Source organism: Hibiscus syriacus, unplaced genomic scaffold, assembly GCF_006381635.1.
Source record: "Hibiscus syriacus cultivar Baekdansim isolate YM2019G1 unplaced genomic scaffold, ASM638163v2 tig00000666_pilon, whole genome shotgun sequence".
NCBI lineage: Eukaryota > Viridiplantae > Streptophyta > Magnoliopsida > Malvales > Malvaceae > Hibiscus > Hibiscus syriacus.
Genome location: NW_024061809.1, coordinates 533 through 6,454, shown reverse-complemented (window position 1 = coordinate 6,454; position 5,922 = coordinate 533). Strand labels below are relative to the sequence as shown.

Genomic DNA, 5,922 nt, shown 5'->3' with positions numbered 1-5,922 from the left:
ACTTTGAATTACTTTTGATAATTTTTTTACAAATTCAATTTTACAAATTATTGTTATATCAAAACTTAATTCGACATTATTAAATCTTAAGGATGTTCACTTTTTTTTAAGTTTGAATGTGATACTTTTTAAACAAAAGTTAAATGCTTGAATCACACTTAATAAAAAAAATAATTTTATTGTTTGATAATTAAATATTTAGATATTGAAAATTATAAATTTTATAAATACGACAACAATTAAATAAAGAATTAATTATAAAATAATTTTATAAATAATACAATTCACAAAACTATATTTTTAAAAATTTAAAAAATATATTCATATATTTTAAATTTTCTTACTTAAAATATTAGGCAAAATATCAAAAACAAATTTTAGTTACAATTGAGGGGCCAAATAAGATCTTACTCATTATTTTAGCATGCTACGTTATCCTCTAATAGTATTTGACTATTGATACATGTTTTTCAATAAAATCTAAAATTTAATATATTTTGTAACTTTTAAAAATCTAATATAAATATAATCATTTTAGAAAAGTAGAATGACCATTTATAAAATTTATCTTATTTTATATTATATACATCAATGCATATTATTAATGTTAATTATCAGTGTAACATCCACTTAGATTCATCCTTGAAACTAAACATTGTCAAGATTGAATTAAACTTTTTATCATGTTAATAATAGAAAATAAGTTTTACATAATTTAACCGCACACGTGCATTTTGAGTTAGATGATGAGAGTCACGTGCTGAAGCCAATCAGTTGGTTCCAAAGTATCATGCGATAGTGACCGTAAAATCAAGCTGTATTCAAACCTCATACAAAGTGAAACATGCAATTATTATTTACCCACTCTCAATTCTTTTATAAATATAAATAAGCTTTTGGAGTTTTATTTATATGTATTAAAATTTGCATGTATGGTTGCATGGCATAAGGTACCAGATAGGGATGGTAAACGAGGACAGTTTTGTGGATTCCGCACCGCATCATCTCCAATTGGAGCGGGGATGGGTATAATTTTAGCGGGTAGTGGGCGGGTGTAGATTTATAAAGTGGTACCCGTCGTGGGTGGTGGGCGGGTAATGGGTTTGAGACATTACCCGCCCCGCATCCGCCCTCCCCAAATCCGCCCCCACCCAGCTAAATATCTATTAAATTTTGGACCATTATGAATTTAGGTGTAATTTTAGAGACTAATTTATAAATTTTAATATTGTATAATATATAACATATAATTTATCCAAATATTAAGGATATTTAGTCTTTAATCTGGTCTTTAATTAGAGAAATATTCGGCTCTTTGATTAAACCCATAATCCCACTAACCAAGTCACTTTCCATGTTTTTCAGCCCACGCTGCCCATCCAAACACAAATTAACCGTACTATAAGCATTAACATCAAAAGCAGTAGTTTCCATGTTCTTTAGCCCTCAAAACCCATATTAGGCGCACTATGAGCATTAACATCGAAAGCAACACCCATCTCTGCGACTACATGCTCCCTACAATCTGTCTCCATAACATTCGTAGAGCTACTCCTTGACAAATTGAAGCATGCCTGCTACCCCATCATGAACTGTCTGGGAACCAACTCAACATCCCATTAGTTTGCTGTCAGGCGGGTCTAGATGGGTATGTCGCTAGTGGGTAGTGGGTGTGGGGATGATTTGAAAATGTACCCGTGGGCGGGTGTGGATTTGAAAATTTGTACCTATCAGGGTGGTGGACGGGTGGTGGATTGAAAAATATTAGGTGGGTATGGGGACAGGGGAGGGGATATCCGCACCCGACCCGCCCGTTTGCCATCCCTAGTACTAGATCCAATAAATAAGACATACCAAAAAAGTAGTGGGTTTTTATTATAATATGAAATTGGGGAATTTGAGGGCTATACTTCCCAAAGCAGAGGGGGAGGGATTATTGGGATTTAATAATGAAAAGTAATTAACATAGATAAATATAAAAACAAATGATCAGTAAATTATTTGACATATTAATTGTGTTAGATTCTACAAACATATATATATATATATTCAAATGATATTTCTACATGCATATATACTTTAAACTCCAACGCACGTTCACCTTATAGCTAAAATATTAGGGTAAAATATAGTAATGGTCACTGATATTTCTAAAGCTTTCATTTAGGTCCCTTAACTTTTAAAACTTGCAATACAATCCTCCAACATTTAATCCGTTTGCAATATGGTCCTCACTATTACATTGTCATTAGTACATTTGCAATATGGTCATTGAACTTTTCAGGCGCTTGCATTTAGGTCCCCCAACTTTTAAAACTTACAAACAGTCCTCAATTTCATTCTAAACCCCAAATTCTTTTTCAATCTCGAATTTTCTTTTTCGCTTCTCTATTCTCATTTCCAGCGTAACTTTTTAGTCAGTGATGCATGGAAAATTCTAATCTAACTTTGAATTATGTGGAGGTGTTGACTTGAATAAAGGGTCCATTGAGAGAACACGAACTATCGGGACCATCAACGATTCAAGGTATAATGTTAGATACAGGTCATCTAAGGTGAAACATAGATGTTCGATGAAATGCTTGTGAGAAAAAAATGGGGTTAGAAATACAAAGTTGACAAATACTACTAAGATGAACTAAGTATCATTGTTGAAAGTCACCAACAAAACTGGAATTATTTTGTATAAATGACATATAATAATTTCTTCGTTTAATCCTTGTGGTTAAGATTTTCCAACAGATGATCAAATATAATGAAATCCCAAATAACGCATTCACTTCTCAATCTCTTTCGCAACTCGAAAGGCATCATGACAGGGTCAAGTAGCTGCTCCAATATCTACCCTATCATGATTCGAGTTGTGTGCATGCAAAATTATCTTCTAAAGCTATAATTAAATACAATTCAACTGTAAAATTTCCAAAACATGTAAAAAATCCAATTCGTTCACGATATATCAGTCCCATAATCAACATGAACTTATTAAAAAGAATATGAGCTCACAGAATGCCGAAAACCATAGGTCGAATAAATACAATTCCAGTAAACTAGTACCAGTAGTCTCAGATTGAGCCTAACGATTTCACTATGCTGATACTCACAACCAATTCCCCGATTTAAAGAAAAGCCAAACAAGAAGATAAAAAAATTAGCTTAGGACCCTCTTTCACTAGTATTCTGATGGACTAAATATCTTTTATAAGGAGTACTAAAAGTTTTGATTAAGAAGAAAGAAAGAAAATTAGATGGTTTTGGTTCAAAACTAACATTGAATATCCATATCATTGATATGCAGTTCCAGAAACATAAAAATTTCAACACAAACACACAATGTGAGCTGAAAATGGGAAAGTGCGAAAGAGGAAAAGCTTACTTCCGGATAGCCCAAAAGAGAAAATAAATACCTTCTTACAAATGAGGGGAGAGGCTAAGAAATAAACGTAATCGGTGTTGCGTTCCAACAATTCTTTCTCCATTTTTTCTTTGTAAATAAAAAGCTGATAAACATAGCACTGCTTGGGTTTACAATTTTACATGGCGGAAAATTGAAGAATAAAAACCAACCGAGAGTGCATGTGAGCGAAAGAGACTGAGAGGTGAATGCGCTATTTGAGATTTCATTATATTTGATCATCTGTTGGAAAATCTTTAACCACAAGGATCAAACAAAGAAATTATTATATGCCATTTATACAAAATAATTCCAGTTTTGTTGGTGACTTTCAACAATAATACTTAGTTCATCTTAGTAGTATTTGTCAACTCTGCATTTCTAATTCCATTTTTTTCTCATAAGCATTTCATCGAACATATATGCTTCACTTGAGATGACCTGTATCTAACATTACACCTTGAATCGTTGATGGTCCCGATAGTCCCTTGGTTAGGTCTTCTCTCAATAGACCCTTATTCAAGTCAGTACCTTCACATAATTCAAAGTTAGATTACAATTTCACATGCATCCCCAACTGAAAAGTTACGCTGGAAATGAGAAGAGAGAAGCGAAAAAGGAAATTTGATATCGAAAAGGAATTTGGGGTTTATAATGAAATTAAGGAATGTGTTGCAAGTTTTAAAAGTTGGGGGACTTAAATGCAAGCACCTGAAAAGTTCAGTGACCATATTGCAAACATACTAACGACAATATAACGGCGGAGACCATATTGCAAACGGACTAAATGTTAGAAGACTGTATTGTAAGTTTTAAAAGTTGGGGGATCTAAATGAAAGCTATAGAAAAGTTTAGTGATCATTACTATACTTTACCCAAAATATTAAAAATAAAAAAACAAAAAAGAGGCCACCGAAAAGCAATAACACCTTATCAAGAAAGCTATGAAAATTGATTAGACTGCCCAACTCCAACCCACACGCCCCTACCCTAATTGAAATTCACCCTAATACGATGATGGTGATGATAATAGTACAAATTCAAGTGATTTTAATATTAAAAAAGAATAATAGTTTTTAAATAAATTTTAATTTAAGTAATTATATTTATAGAATGCATATGTGTTGTCCATAAATTAAATGATATTTAATTCCTTATAAATATTCGGTTTAAACGATGATAAAAGTTCACTTTACTCTTAAACTTTTGTTTTGGGATTTTAGAAATCAAAGTCAACCTCACCTCATCATTTGGTCTGGGTTCCTCAATGCACCACCTCATATCCACTTTCTTTTGTTTTTCTTAATTTAGTTTAATATAATCTTCTATATAATTCACCACTCTCCGTGGTTCACACCTTCACCTTGGAAACATGAAGGTGCATCAATTGGGACGTGGATTCTGGAGCACAAGAGCCATTGCTCTCGCTTGGCTGCAAGCGTTTACGCCCTCTTGCTCCTAAACTCCACTCCAACTCCACTGATACAACCCCACCGTCTCCTCTTTCGACCTCAAGAGCTTCATTCGACCCGATAGGCCCAAGGAAACTCGGCAATGTCCCCTCCAACGACAACCGCCATTCTCCTCCGGTATACTTACACTTTCACATCATTTCATGTACTGTGAACACGGCTGCTGGATGATTATTTTTATTGAAAGAAGTTTACTGTATGATATGTAGGTAGAAACGCACCCGGGGGTACGCGGTGGAACCCGACGCAAGAGCAGATAGGGATACTGGAGATGCTGTATCGAGGAGGGATGCGAACCCCGACGCACAACAAATAGAACACAACACCGAGCAGCTCGGAAGTACGGCAAGATCGAAGGCAAGAACGTGTTCTACTGGTTCCAAAACCACAAAGCAGCGAGAGACAAAAGCAGAAGCGAAACAGCCTTGGACTCGGCCTTTTTTTCCAGAAATCAGCTCCCATAACTTTGGATACTAGGGTTAGTTTTCCCAGAAACCTAATCCCGTTGATTTTTATATTAGGGTTAGTTTTCTTTTCCCTTTATGAAGCTAACTATCTTGCATTGTAGGTGGAAATAATTATGGAAAGAGAAGAGGATAGTCCATATAAGGAAGTTCAGAAGCTGGTCATTGGAGGAAGAAGAAATAAGCAGATGGCGAGTAAAGAAGATGAAAACAGAACTCTGGAGCTCCCATTGCACCGGAAAGCATGAAGAGGTTTCAAATAACCAAAAAAAAAACTGCTTTAATGAATGATGATAATGATAATGATGGTGGCGTAGTTTTTTTTTTTTTTGCAGCAGGAAAAAGAAAGGCACAAAGCTGTGTTGTATCTAATCGCTATTTATTCCCTGACTTGAAAACCCAAATTTATTACTCTTTATTCTCTGATAATCATCATCAGTTAATATGAAGGATCGATCTTGTTCTGATTATGGGATCAACATGATAACTTGTTGAAAAGCACTATCTATCTTCTTCTATCATTATTCATCACTAGAGGCTAGGCGCCTTTATGGAAGGCAGCCACAAAGGAAAAGTTGGGGGGACATGAGTG

General features: G+C 34.4%; 1 pseudogene; it reads left to right on the top strand.

The window, feature by feature from the left end:
• Positions 1–4,730: 4,730 nt before the first annotated feature.
• Positions 4,731–5,578, top strand: LOC120209939 (annotated as a pseudogene).
• The last annotated feature ends 344 nt before the right edge of the window (positions 5,579–5,922 follow it).